This window comes from Ambystoma mexicanum, chromosome 1q, assembly GCF_040938575.1.
Source record: "Ambystoma mexicanum isolate Mex_15411 chromosome 1q, UKY_AmexF1_1, whole genome shotgun sequence".
In the NCBI taxonomy this organism is placed as follows: Eukaryota; Metazoa; Chordata; class Amphibia; order Caudata; family Ambystomatidae; genus Ambystoma; species Ambystoma mexicanum.
Window position 1 is genome coordinate 683,388,510 of NC_090922.1, and position 15,654 is coordinate 683,404,163.

The window sequence follows — 15,654 nt, forward strand, 5'->3', positions numbered from 1 at the left end:
CCCTGTGAGTGGCCATCCACAATAGGCAACACACCATTGCCGTACTGATGCAGCACAGGCATCTGAAGGTGCAAGTACACCAAAATGAACTGAAAATTCCATGACACAAAACAACAACAGTCCCCCATCGCTTGCCACCAGTGTAAATCAACATTCAAAGCAGTAACCTGAGGGAGACTGCACCAGCCCTGTACACATGCCAGTAGTCAAACCAACCATCAGCATAAGCACGTACCACACAACTGTACCCAGAAGCCGGAACCCAATGCAGAACACCTCACAATACATCGCGCCACAAATCTGAATATGCCACATTACTAGCAAAGAATAACGCTACACGGTTAATATCTGAATATAAATTTAATGCACATCAAAATCACCAAGCCCATACAGCCATTTGAACATAAACTCACAAATGATCAGCATTACTGTGGGCTGCATCCGCAATAAATGACCAGCTTCCCCATGTGTGACGCCCTGTACCTTCATGGCACACAGGGGCTACATCAACGTCCAAAAAGGCAACATGGAAGCGCCTAGGACCGCAGGGCCGTCCCATGCAGTAGGCACTAGTCCAGCTGGAAGCTAGGTATGCTGCACCTAGCCACTGGTACTGCATAAGGGCATGTGGGCCATTGGCGATCGTCCCATAAGATCGTAATGGTGCTCCACTGATTAACTCGAAGCTGCAGGTGTCGACTGTAGAAGCCATCTGCAGGAGTGGCGTACAGATGGCAGCGGCAGAAGGGGAGGAGATACCTGTCACCCAAATGAAAAAAATGATAGTATGGGCATCCGAACTTCATATGTATTACTCACTTCATTCAACACACCAAACCTACAACCATATGCATGCTAGCCCACTCATAAGGATCAATTGCACCCAAAAATCACTTGCGAATTATTACGACACAAATCGAGGTGAATACACTATTTCAAACGAGTGTCTGTGTGCATGCGCCTGTCAGAACAGGATCCATCAGATGGGATCATCAACGTGCATAGACACAAGTGATTGAAGGCGCGTCGAGACAGGGAGGGTTCAACAAGGGCAGACAGACGATGGTCCCACTATGGCAGCCTTGCATCACATAGCGCAGGGGAAGGGGATAGATTCCAAATAGCCATGTACATGGCAGACTCCCAATTAAATCATCTTTCCATGCATCCATTCATCATTCCCTCATCCCGTTATGAAAACGCCTGAATATTCACTCACATAACATTCGAAATTTCCATTGAGTCTGTGGGTAATGCAGCCTTCAAAATCCACTGTGCTCCTGCCCGGATTCCTTGTGTAGTGAAGTCACATGTATTAGGGAACGTCCTGCCTTATCGTCCACTACGCTATAGCGCATCCCATTCAAATCATATCAATCATTGCATTCCCGTCATGGGCCCTGTCCCAAGGACATTCAACAATAGAACGTTACATTTCCAGTCAGACCTGTGGGCGTCTCCACGCCGCTAGTTGAAAACCGAAAGCGCTGTCCTTCGAATTCCTAATTTGCAACATCACGTCGAAAAGGCATCTGTGAACGCTTGTATTCACAAATACATCTATGCAGTGCGGCTGAGTGTGAAAATGGTAACTGGCCTCAATCACTGATGGGACTCCCCGCCGTCGGTGAACGTCGGTACAGTGCTGCATGAGGGTCCACCGTTGATCGAGTACTACATTCCACTGACCCTTCACAAGTCTGCTCGCGAATGCAAATATAGTATGTGAAACAATGGGACGATAGCAGAATTAACATATAAACCAATATATCACTGCCATCGGGATGAAAAACATGAATGTAAATGCAAGATGCCATGCGTCGAATTGCAGCGTTGTGTGCGGGACGTGCTCGCACGAAAGGCATTGCAGCTGACACAGGTGGAATGAATCACCACAGGTGAAGGCTATACAGCCTGAAAACACATAAATTGCACACCCAACCCCCTCCCCCAACCACACCCACTCCAGAATGCTACCGGCAGGACTAGCGATGTTGGGCCTGGGGGACCTGATTGCACTGCAAGTACTCCAACTTCAAGAAGAAGACGAACGCCAACTACTACAACAACCGGCAGCACAGAGGAGACGCAGGAGGAGGAGGAGGAGGGCAAGGCATGGCCAGCAAGCCCCACCAGCACAGCCACTACCACCACGCAGGCAGCCCGCAATCCCACGCCTCCGAGCTAATCCGTTCAACCTCACAGCTGAGCAGATCCACACCCTCTACCGTTTGGACCGGGACACCATAACCGCCATTGTCGACATGACACACGCTGACCTTGTCAGCATGATAGAGAGCCCAACCGCCATCCCACCCCTACTGAAGGTGGTGTCTGTACTCCACTTCCTGGCCACAGGCACCTACCAGCACACAGTCGGACAGTTGCATGGCATTTCACAGCCACTATTCTCACGGACACTATTCCAAGTGCTTGATGCCCTCCTGAAGCACTCAGACGACTACATCACTTTACCACGCTCGGAGCAGGAGCTTACAAACACAAAAGTGGGATTCCATGCACTTGGCGGCATACCGGGTTGCATTGGTGCCATCGACTGCACCCATGTGGAATTGGTTGTCCCACATGCCATGGAGGCCCAGTACCGCAACCGGAAACAATATCATTCTATCAATGTACAAATGGTGTGTGACTCCAACAGGATCTTTACACATTGTTGTGCCCGATTTCCAGGATCAACCCATGATTCTATGGTCTTGCGGAACTCTAGAATACTACGCTACATGGAGCGACACGCAGGGCGCCGATCCTGGCTACTCGGTGAGTCTCATTTGATGCATGAGTATGTGGGGTAGGTGATGCGTGAATGACCTGGCAGGAAGGGGGGGTGCGTACGTAGCAATGACATTCCACAAACATCCTTTGTTGTCCACATACAGGTGATTGCGGGTATCCACTGAAGAGATGGCTCCTTACACCAATCCGGAACCCACAGGACCAGCATGAGGAGGACTACAACCATGCCCACTCACGTACCCGTGTGGTCATAGAACAGGCATTCGGCCTACTGAAGGCTCGTTTCCGCTGCCTCAGCAGGTCTGGCGGGGCACTCCTGTACCGCCATGAGAAGGTGGCAAAGATGGTCATGGCATGTGTCATGCTACACAACATGTGCGTACGTAGGAATGTGGCCATGCCCCCCGACGCAGAACTGCTAGCACCTGAAGATGGTCATGATGAGGGTGGGGATGTGGCAGCACCTCAAGGGGTCCGCGAGGCACAGGAGGCCCGTGAATTACGTCAGAATCTCATAGATGCATGCTTCTAGCACTCACGCCTGGTGGCTGTTACATGGACACGGGACTTGTGGCACTGTGTGTGTCTGGAACATGCACAATGTGGACTGTACGCCAAGATAGGCCTCGTACACAGAGATCAATGTCCACACATCTCAATGGATGAAAATGAAGAATTGTATTGCAGATGTGAAATGACATTACACACCCAATCGACCCGCCACCCAAAGAAGCACAACACACCCCCTCCACCCTCCTACCCCCCCCACGAACACCAGTGTCCAATGACGCTCATTGTCAGTGGGCAGACGCTATTGCAAGCCCCCTCTCCGGGTATCAGGGGCACCCCTGCCTGTGGAGCGGCGGTTCCTCCCAGATCTACGTTGGGGGCTGCCCTGGACGGAACTTGCAACGGATGATGTCTCTGCCTGCTCACGTCCATGCATGTCCCTAAGGGTTTGTGAGAGCTCAGTGAGCACACAGCGCACAGCGGCAAGTTCACCACATACGTCTTTGGACGTCGCATGCAGTTCCCCCCTCAGGCTCTCGGTGCTTCTCTCCATTTGTCCCCTCAGGCTCTCGGTACTTCTCTCCATTTCTGCCCTAAGTGTCTCAGTAGATGTTTCAATGGCTGCCTTAGAACCCCCACATTCAGCAGCATGCTCCTTGAGGAGCGTGGCCAGTTGCTGCTGTTGCACTATCATCTGCTCGAGGGACTGTTGCCTCTGCTGGGCCATGCCCATTTGCGGTGGTGTCACAGAGGGGCTGGACGCCTCATGTTGCCTTGCAACAGGCCTTGTGGGGGTTGGCCAGTCGTCGTCTTGTGGGTGCCCCTGCGTGGTTTCCTCATGGTGTACGGGATGATACAGACAGGGGGATTGAGACAGGTCATGGATGTGTCCTACTTCGGCAGCACCGTTTTCTGTGTCGGAGCATGCTGGCATGAATGCAGTTTCACCTAGGGTGCTGCTGCCACCAGAAGCAGTGCCTTCTGTGGCATCCATTGGGGGGACCTGTGGTGCTGCTGTTGTGGACATGCTGGCTGCTGGGGTGCCTGTTGGAGTCCCCTCCAGTGTGCTGCCACTCGATTTGTGCAGCTGCCGTGTCTTGATCCGTGCAGCTGAGGTGGAGGGTCTTTGGCCGTTGGTCTTGGCCCTCTTTGCAGGTGTGCTGGTAGGGGTGTACTGAAGCTCGTCGTTGGAATCGGACCCTGTGGTGGAGTAAAGGAGGGCGAGCGTTATTCATGGGTCTGTGGTAATTGTAATGGCAATTGTATCACATGCATTGGGGTGGTACCTGGGGGTGATTTGGGTCAGGGCCTTGGAGGTGGTCTCATTTTTGTGTGCATTGGGGATGCAGTTATTTTGCAGTCTGCAGTTAGGGTGTGCATGCTGCACATGTAGAGTGTGTTTTTGGGATTTTTAAATATTTATTTATTTAATCTGACTTTTAAGGGGCGCTGTCATGGCAATGTTTGTGGTCGTTCTCCTGGACATGTGTTTCTATTGCACTATGGGGAGACATGGTACTTCACATGGTTGGTAATTGTGGATTTGGCATAGTTTTATTTGGGCCACCTACCTGATTCTTCTGATGTCTGCACTCCTTTCTCCATCCCTCCGACTCCCTCTATGCTCTCCATTCCAATGGTGGAGGGACAGATTTCTTCCCAGGGGGTCAACTTGATGGGTGATTCCGATCCTCCCCCGGTAGCTGTGGCAATGTTCCGGTTGGCAGAGAGTATGCTCCGGACGCGTATCCGTAGGTCGTCCCATCGCTTTCTGCATTGCTGTGGGTTGCGGGGTGCGGTCCCCACCGCACTTACCCGCTGTGCCACCAGCGCCCATATGGCCTTCTTGTTCGCAAGTGCCGTCCTGGTCATTTGCGTCGAGAAGACGACGGCGGCATTCTCCTGGAGGGTCTCTGTGAGCACGGTGAGTTCCTCGTGGGAGAAGTGGACCTGCCGCTTGCGGTCGCACGCTTTTTTAGCAACTTTTCCCATATTTATTTTTTAAAATGGGGTGGCTAACGGGTTGGGATGTGTCTCAGGGTCGGATTTTTTATGGTTGTGTTGGGATTCTGATTTTATAGGTGTACGGCGTGCTGTTTCCCGTTCCGGCCCCATGTTTTTACTTCCGTTTCCGTATATTTACGGTGACCGTATTTTGCGCTGACCGCTAATTACGGTGACCGCTAAGATGGGTGGCGGAATTGCACCTGGGGCGACGTACGACGGCAGTAAGGGGCGTTTTGGGGTCATTTCCGCCGTCGCGGACTTTGCACTTCCGCCATGGCGTAATGCTCGTGCCCGATGGGTCAGAATTAGCCGCACTTTCCTCCATCGTGCAGTGGCGGAAACGCTATTTACGCTATGGCGGTCATGTCAGTTACTTTCCGCCAGGGTCGTAATGAGGGCCATACTCTGTCTTCCATAAAGCTCTCAAAATAAAACTCTTTAACTAAGACAATTGTACGAGGCCAGTAGCACCAGCCCCTCTGGCCCTCACCCTCCACCATAGAATCCATCTGTTTCCAGTATTTGCCCCTTTAAATCTGCTGTGGTTCCGCTGTAACCATGGAACCATTAGGCCATACATCTTGTTAGTGACCCTGTAACTCAATGTATTTACTGGTCCTTAATGTCTATAATCTGCTCTCCCCCTGCTCAACCTCAACCATAGTATAATTTTTGCCCAGTAATTGCCTCTGATCATCGTTTGAGGTTACGCTGTAACCATGGAACCACTATTCCAAACCTCTTGCTATTTCCCCGTAACTTAAATGTCTTTGCTTGTCCTCACTGTCCTTGTTTTCTCCCCTGGCCAATGACACTGTGTCAATTTCTCTCTGTAGTATTAGCTATGATTGTTTGTCAGCAATGCCCATATGTTGTGTTCTTTTTGTAACTAAGGAAGCCCTAATGTAACAGCACTACAATGCCTAAGGGCCATTTTGTGTGCTTTATACATATAAATAAATACATAAATAAAAATATGTAACATTGTCAAATTGTTTGAATTTCATGTATTAGTAAGCAATTACAATACTTCATTGCAGGGAAAGTGCCTGATTAAGGCAAATCTATTTTAGGTATTTCAAATGTAATATAATATGTATATGCAGTAGTAAATTAAATAAGGATAGATAGGAGTAGAACCATGTTTTATAACAAGTGCTATGAAAATACACATTATTTATTTATTTATTTATTTATTTATTTATTTATTACATTTGTATAGCGCACAGACAGCGCAGGGGCATTGTGGCGCTGTTACTTGGAGGAAAAACTTAGTTACAGTGAGTACAGGGTTCAAATCTTGGTTACAGTGAGTACAGGGTCAAACAATAGACAGTATCATACATAATATGCATAGTGGGTCCTTAATACAGAGTACTAGTTGCAGTACTGAGCATTTGTAGTAACCCTGCAGAAGGGGGAGGACGTCACTCCAGCAAGTAGGGTTGATCAGGCGGACATGGTAGTTTCTATGGCTTTGTGGAAGGCAGTGAGTGATGTTCAGCTTGCAGGGAGGTGGGAAGGGTGTTCCGGTGTAGGGAGGCAAGATAGGCGAAGCTGGCGCCACCTGCTCTAGCTCTTTTGACCCTGGGTACGGAGAGCATATTGGCATAGGGTGTCCTAGTAGGTCTTGTGGAGGAGACCAGGTGGATTCTTTGTGATAGGTAAGCTGGTGCAGAGAGGTGAATGCACTTGTGGATGATAGTTAGTGCTTTGAAGATAATCCTCTCCTTTATGGGGAGCCAGTGATGTGCTCTCTTTTAGCAATGCCTTGTGCCGCACATTATTTTCTAAATGACAAGTTTTATTAAAGAAATTCACATATAATAGAATGCATGTGCCTGTGTGCATTGTAATAGCATGGAATCTAAGAATTCAAAGTTTGGTTATATACCAAAATAAACTCAGTTATTTACTCTACATAATTACATTATAGAAAATAAATGAAGATTAGAAAGTAAATATGTAATAATAGACATGGAAATTGTGTTACTAATATTTGTATGCATTTCGTTTGAAAATAAATTATTTATTTTTATTCCCATATAACAAATTGCCTCCCAAAGTATGTAATGCCTATATACTAATCTTCATTGTAATAATGTCTGTATGCACTTACAATTGTGCACTGTACATTACATTTAAAGAAACAAGGGCAGAATACAATGTACTCTGTACTAAATTAAATATGTACATGTTTATTATGGAACAAAACTGCTGTCCTATTTCGAAATGTAATTAATCAAATCAGTGATATTAGTGATGTCATGTATGATGTCATTCGTGACACCATAGGTGATGCCATCAAAGATGTCATCAGTTATGTAATGTTGATGTAATTAGTGGCCATGGCTTGTGGACCCTAGAGAAACCTATTGGTGCAATATGTACAGTGCCCAAGGTCAAAGGTTATAGCTAATCGACCAGAAAGATGCTATAGTTTAACAAAACCCTTGAAATTGACTGAAAAACCTTTAGTTAAAAGAGAGTTAAAGTGATCATATTTAATGTGAAAAATAGATAGCAACAAAACCCTTGAAATTCTCTGAAAAACTTTTGTTTGTTAGTTTAAGAGATGTTAATGTGAAAAATGAACGCAACAAAACCATTGAAATTCGACAGACAATTCAGACAAAGTCACCTTAACTACTAGCCCCTTGTTTTGCAGCGTATGACCACAATGATGACATCAGAGATAACATCACACTGATACGTCTCTTAAACTGAGATTTTTCACAGAATATAAAAATTGCCCTAATTAGGAAGATATATGTTGTAAATCCAGCTTGCGCCTAAAGTGAGTCATAACTACAATTGAGAAAATGTGCACCTATTTATGTAAAGTCAAAAGTCAAGAAAAAGTGTGTACGTCTTTGCATAACTACTGCCAAGGACGGAACTTATAACAATCCGAATACAAGTAAAACACAAATAAAATTAATAAAAATACATAGCTCATCCAAGGCAATCCTATAAAATCGACCACAAATAACATAATCACCAATAAGCAAAGCAAGAGGAAGATGTACTCCTAAAAGCCAGCACAGGTCCTGTAACACATCACAGAACACATCAAACACACATACTGCCACAACCTGCATGGAACAAATGCAACCATCCAGAAAAATTACCAACGCACACATGCAAAACAAACACACAAGGCCACAAAACTAACAACACCTGGACGCCACACACACAGCTGCAGACCATCCCACACACCCTTCAAGAACTCAACCCATACAGCAATGATGCACACCAGCACACACATCATGACGCAACATGTCACCACCAAAAGGCAAAAAGTGCAACTCCACGACTCCCAGCACCAAAATCTATGCCTGTGACTTAGCCTTAGTGCTCTATGCACAGGATTTGCTTCTCTCTGCATGTCATCATGGACATGTTGAAGGAGTGGGAGATCCTTTGCACCCCACCATAGTGTGTTCACATGCCATCGGGGCACATGTGAAACTCTTGGCCACCCTGCATTTCTTTGCCACTGGCTCTTTCCAGAGAACCAGTGCCACCACTGCAGGCATCGCCCAGGCAATGCAGTTGCATGCCCTGCACCAGGTAGTGGCATGCATCGTATTACACAGCCAGTGCCATTTCCACATGCCCTCGACCCAGGAGGAACAAGGACAAGTGGCACTCGGATTCTACATGGTGCACCAATTTCCCAGGGTCATTGATGCCATTGGCTGCACCCATGTTGCACTGTTCCCCACAGGTCAATGCGTAGATGTGTTGTCACTTCATAAACACACAACTGGTCTGCGATGTGTATGCCAACTTCCATGGCTTTGTCCATGAAAGTCACATTTCCATTTGCTCCAGCTTGTCTGCACAGTGCAAAGCTCGACACTACAAGGACATGTGGCTGCTGAGTAAGCACTGAAAAATGCACCACATCTCAACACATGTATGCAGGCTCACATTCACACACAGATGCACAGACAGATGACAATTGCAACACATGCACAACATCATTGGTGTAAAACTAAGGCAAATGAAACTCATCCAAGACCACCCACGAACACAAACATGCAACGTGCAATGACACCATTCATGTCGTTCCTAATGTAGGTGATGGTGGTTACCAATTGTGAGACTACCTAATGACACCATATAGGCAGCCAGCCAACAGTCAACAGGAGTGGTACTATACGGCACACTGGGCCAGCAGGGCCATCATTGAGCACACCATAGGCACCCCGAATTCAAGATTCAGCTGTCTAGATTAATCAGGTGGGATACTCCTGTAAAGGCCACAAATCGTGTTTACCATCCTACATGCCAGGTGCATTCTACATAACATGTAGTGTGCAAAGGAGTTAATGTCGAACTGGCACTCTACCTCAGGCCACAGCCACAAGCCAGGCCACCGACCCGGGGGAAGCCCAGTGTGAGAGCAGCAAGAGTGAGGGAGTGGCTGGTCAACCGCTTCTTCACATGAGCATGCATTCAGCTGGAGAGCAACAGTGACTTCACACAAGACAGTGTCAATGAAGATAGGACGAATAGTGCCAAACACGGCCTGCACAAAATCAGCTACCTGAGTCACCCATAGGGACACACATGGGGACATGCCAACACATGGGAAACATAAACACATCTATGAGCAATATCGCGTGACTCAATGACAGTGCAGAGGAATAGATTACATATACTCACCAGTGCCATAACAAAGACATCACACTGGCAGACAGACAAATCAACATTGGCTGTCCTGGCATGCCGCTAGTAATGCAGAGATTACTCCACCCCGTGGTGTAACACGGAACATCCACAACCCTTCCATCGGCAGTAAGCAGGCCATGGCAAGTAAGTACTACACTGCACTCACTCACAAGGCACATGTGCTTCATGGGCAGAGGTTGAATGGAACACAACTGAGAGCGCACATGGGAAAAATATGCATTCATAACTTGTGGTGTCATTATGCATGGGCTGGGCCTTACCCACAAACATGCCACATGCACAAATGGCCAACTGTTGGCGCACACTACTCGGGTTCAGAACGGGCAGGGTAACATGTACAATAGGAGGAGTCGCAAAGTGCCACCATGAAGTGACCAAAGTAAACATCTCACCACCTGAAACTGCCCGATGTAAGACTGAAAAACTCTGAATGGCTGGCGCTTGCAATGCACACATGATGGACACCTGCCTGCTGAAGTGACACCAATTATAGAATGATATGCACTGGTCCAACCAAGTACAAAGTTTGAAGAGAAACACATCATCATCATCGGCGCACTTGGTGGGGGTTGTGGCACCAGCCACATGTGAGCCCAATGTGGAACCCAAAGGGAAATTACAAGGAAGGTACACATTTTGAGGCAACACTTGCAAACATATCACATACAGTCGAGCTAGGACCTCACACACAACAGGGCACAATGGCATCGACAACAATAGGGAGGGCGGTTCAACATTAACTGACTCACCGACAAGACCATCACCAAACAGGAATTTAAACAGTACATACAACGATCCTGGGGATGCACTGGTGACATAGGTTCCTGCAACTGTAGTCTACGTCAAGCAGATGGTCAGTAAGTGACAGTGCATACAAAACCACATGTTAATCAACTCAAGACACCCCAACATCGCTGATATCGAGTGCTCTGATAGTGTGTAGAGGTGGCGACATGGAAATGCTAACGCATACTGAATACATGCACTGCCTGGCATGACACATTAGGGGGAGTGCTCTATGTGGAACAGAGTTGACACACATAAAAGAAACAACCATACAGTTGCAACAACTCCACTTCCCCCACATGAGGAGCAACAGCACCACACCCACCCTCGACGGAAATCGCTCCCAAAATGTGAGCCTCCCTCATACCACCACCCAACATGACAGCCTACCTCCAACCCTGCACACGTGAGAACAAGAGTCAATCACGATTACCTGAAATATGACACTTCCACAGTTGACCATTTGGAGAGGATCACGACACAGTTACTAGAAGAATAAAACATTACCCCTGCATGTCCCCCAAGGAATGTCACATCTCCACACAATGGCCCTTGGACACACTATCCCTGCATATCCACTCAGCATGCACTTGAGAGAAGCAGCACATTTCCATTATACCACCAGGGCATGAGGATGTGCAGCTATCACCATGTATGACACACGGATGTGTTCATGGTCCCTGGGGAGACTGTTAACTGTATTACACGTTACACAGATAGCATCACAGAAGTAACACAAGTGTACCGGTCACCATGCATAGCACAGCATGCAAGCACATTAGTCCGGACATGTCACTGTGCATGATCAACAGTGAACCACCAAATAGCAGGTAAATGGCTGTCACTTCACGGAAAAATCCATTTTCGGGGACAAGTACCCTGCACCTTCAGCATTGTATCTGCACTTGAACTATTTAATCGGGGTAATGGATTGCAGTTGCAAGGGCTTGAGAGTGGCAGTGTATCACACTCAGATGAACACTGAGGCTGTGCAATATATTTAGGGGTTCCGATTTTTGGTACATTCTAAACAAATCTGGTAATTGATCCCAAGGAATAAACACTGTTATTTTAATAAATTGCCCTCGGGAGCAGGAATAGAAACCCTGTTGGTATGCATTCTGTTGCTTCATAGACACATTGCTGATGAGCCACTGCAGCCAAGTACTTTAGTATGCTCCTTTACTTTATTTTCATTGGAGCATGTCGGAGCTGGCAAAAAGGTGAGTCTTGTCTGCAGGAGCTCAGATTCCAGAAAACATATTTTGCCTGTGTTTCTTATCACTCATCTGTGTCTCTTCATTGACATGAAGGGTTGCTGCACTTTGCTGTCTCCTGGCATTTACAGTCTCCTGCCAGCATGGCATGTTCTGGACTACACAGCGCCCAGCAAGCTGGTAAAAAGGTGAGTCTTGTCTGCAGGAGCTCAGATTCCAGAAAATTATCACTCATCTGTGTCTCTTCACTGACTTGAAGGGTTGCTGCAATTTGCTGTCTCCTGGCATTTACAGTCTCCTGCCAGCATGGCATGTTCTGGACTACACAGCGCCCAGCAAAATACAAGCAGTATCAGTGTAGGGGGGCTCTCTGATTCATAACTTTGTGTGTGGAGGTGGAGCTGAGATCGACAGTCAGTTTCCTGTCCCCAGCCTCACACTGCGCTGCACAAAGGTCAAACACTATGCTTCATTTTGCCCAACCCTAGTCAGTGCTTCTCTGACTCCATCCACATGTGTTGTTGTAATTTATTCAGTGCTTAAACTTTATCTCAATTAGTTTGCAGAGCTGTCTCTGCCCCTCATCCAGAGGATGTCCTTGTTTTGCCCCTTGAGAAGATACTTCTCAAGCAGGGGAATATCTTGATATCTGGTCCTGTCTATTCTATGGCTCACGTTTCTCAGCCAGGTCTAGGGTCTCCCATGATCCCTGGTCAAATGATCTAGTGTTCTTACTCCAAGGATTTACTTTAAGATATGTTCACTTACTGTGCATATATTGATGGGTGGCATCTTTTGATTTTCACAACGGGGCAGAAATTGCCACACTGAGTGATGCAAGGGAGATGTACCCATCGAGGTCTCACACACACACACACACACGTAGAAACAACTATTTTAACATGAAAGTGTTCATAACATCTTGAATTGAGAGAACTTACCCTACCTATGCATGCAGGGAAAAAATAAAAGAATATTTCTGTGTCTACAATGGAAAAATCTGTTAACCATGATTATTTTAAAGGGGCAAACGGGAAAACACTGATAAACATAGATTCTGAAAAATGTTGAAACACTGGAAAAACACCCCCGGAAGTAAAAAGAAAATAAACCCCAAAACAGGAAACCCTAAATATATTGCACTAATATTGATACTGAGAGTGGACAGTGTTTTCCACTTAGATGGGGTCATTAGTGATAACCTTTGTATAGTACTTGTAAGCGGATGGTCTATAGACAATTATAGAATGTAGTGCAGGTGTTGGCAGAATGCTGCCTTCGCGGTTAAGTGGGGTCCTGAATGTAGCCATCTAAGAATAGCTGGTTGCATGCCAAGCCCACATAACGTTTAACGGCCATTACGCACACATGCATACTAGCGCCTCCTAACTTTCCCATACTTCGGAAACCGGTCCCTCCGAAGACGTTCAACCTACAGCGCGTTGGGACCTTACCCATAGTGAAAGGCGCCATACAAATGACAAATTTAAATGAAATGAAACAGTAACAAGGTATCTAGGGACAAGGAGAGGGAAGGAACAATATGGGGCGTGAGGCACCACCCCCTCCCACAGCTTGCAGTAACACACATACATCGAGCCATGCTAGTAAAGAAGTATCCTTACATCAGATGCAGAAGCCCCGAAAGGATATACTTGTGTTGACATCTTTTCCCTGAGCAGAGGTACCACGAAGAGCCTGCAACACATATAGGCACATGCTCATGCAAGGGCTAACAATGCGCACAGATCTGCACACAGTCGTTCATTGTGGTACGTAGTGCAGAGTGCAGCGCATGAAGAGGGAAAACTCAAACATATCTTCCCTCCTGATGGACCCCCCAACCTGGAAGAAGTATCCACAACAAAACGACCACCGACCGTATGAGTTCTCACTGATCCCCACTGTTCCCACCATCGGCATGCACCACGAAAGATACCCGGCCAGTCGACCATACAAACCTGCGTGGTACAAGCCCTACCCAAAGTGTGTGAGGAGAGGCAAGACCCAGCTGGAGAGGACTACATTGACAGAATCTACTAACAACACCACAAACGGCATGCTGCAAGTCATTAAAGACATCATGATGACATAGCTACGTTAGACAGGAAGCACACGTGCACTCCGCAAATTCGAGACATTCACACACAATCCTACACGAAGGATACATGCGTACAGTTCTATGAGATAGAGGACGGTAACATATACATACTGCCTGCACGTTTATTATTTTGCCACTTAGGCCGCTACAGCATAGCTGAAACGCAAGATGCCAGAACAGATCCTGCACATGCTTGCAGATGCTACTTGCTATTTTAACCCTATGGAAGGACAGGAGCACTCGGGAGACCTGACTGACCATGTCCCATTTTAACCAATGGACATTATGCAGAACACCTATTCAGAGACAGAGTAGGCCTTAGGAAATTCTAGCAAGACAAGATCATCTCACAGAAACCTTAAGCAGCGAGATGCTGTGTAAGCAGAATCGCCATGGCAGACACAACAGCAGCCAAGGTCATGATGTTGCAAACGACATTCCACACACACCAAGCCAAGGTGATATCGGCCCCAGTAGGGAGTCGTCCATGCAAAATACAAAACAAATCGAAGTAATCCAGCCTCACACAAGGTGGCCTCACATGTGACCCGGCCAAAGCTGATATGATGACAAGACTTACAGGCTGGGAAAGCACAAAAAATGGTTGCTCCTTGTGTGGACCTCGACTTCTTTGGGACAAGGAAAGTAGTTAGGGCCTTCCATGATCCAAAGGTCCGCGGACCCCAGATGCGGCTCTGCCGGCCCCAGAATTACCCTAACAGTAGCTAGCGAACAGTAGCCCCTCCAAGACGGTAGGAGGTACAAGTATGCTTGCTGGCCACAGTTCCAATAATAGTCCATCAGAGCAGCAGTACCTTCCTTGAGGTCAGGTACTGTGACAGTTTGTTTGCATTGTATGTTCGACCCAACAGAAACAGTCCCTTCATTGTAAAAACAAAGTTCAAATGCTTTTTTTTGGTGCACTTTTACCGGTTCTTTGAGAGCTGCAATCTACGTTAGTTTGGCGATATGTTCTGCCCATACTTGTGCACATGTCTGCTCGATGTGTGCTGCAATTTTCTCAGATAACCCCAAAAGTCCTTTGGCCTTGCATGCATGTGCTGTTTCTTGGAAGTCGTTGTTGACATTGCTCGCCCCTTCGATTACTAGATGTGGTTCTTTCAGAAAGTTGGGGTTAGTGTAGCTGGTTTTGCATTTTCAGGGGTTGAGATTGATGAGTTCTAGGTGAACCTTGCATGACTGGAAAGTGCCTTTGATCCTACATAGCGCAAGATAAATTACGCATTGGGTCTCTATCATAGGTACTTCTTGAGGTACTAAGACCTTGGGTGCCCAAGATGAGTGCAGGATTAAGGAACAGACGTAGCGACTTCAATTAGTCGTTCGACTTCCCATTGTACTCATGTTGGAGTGCCAACTGTTCGAGTATTCAAGATGACGAATATCTTCTACTGCATCTAGTCCTAAAATCATGGTATGCATCATATTTATGTTGGCGCGCTTGTCTTTTCTTTCTTCTATTACGTATTGTGTGTCTTTTCACCATTGCACTCCTGCTGCCAATAAAATTTATGAAGAATAGTCCCACACAGTTTCATGTGAGATAAAATAACC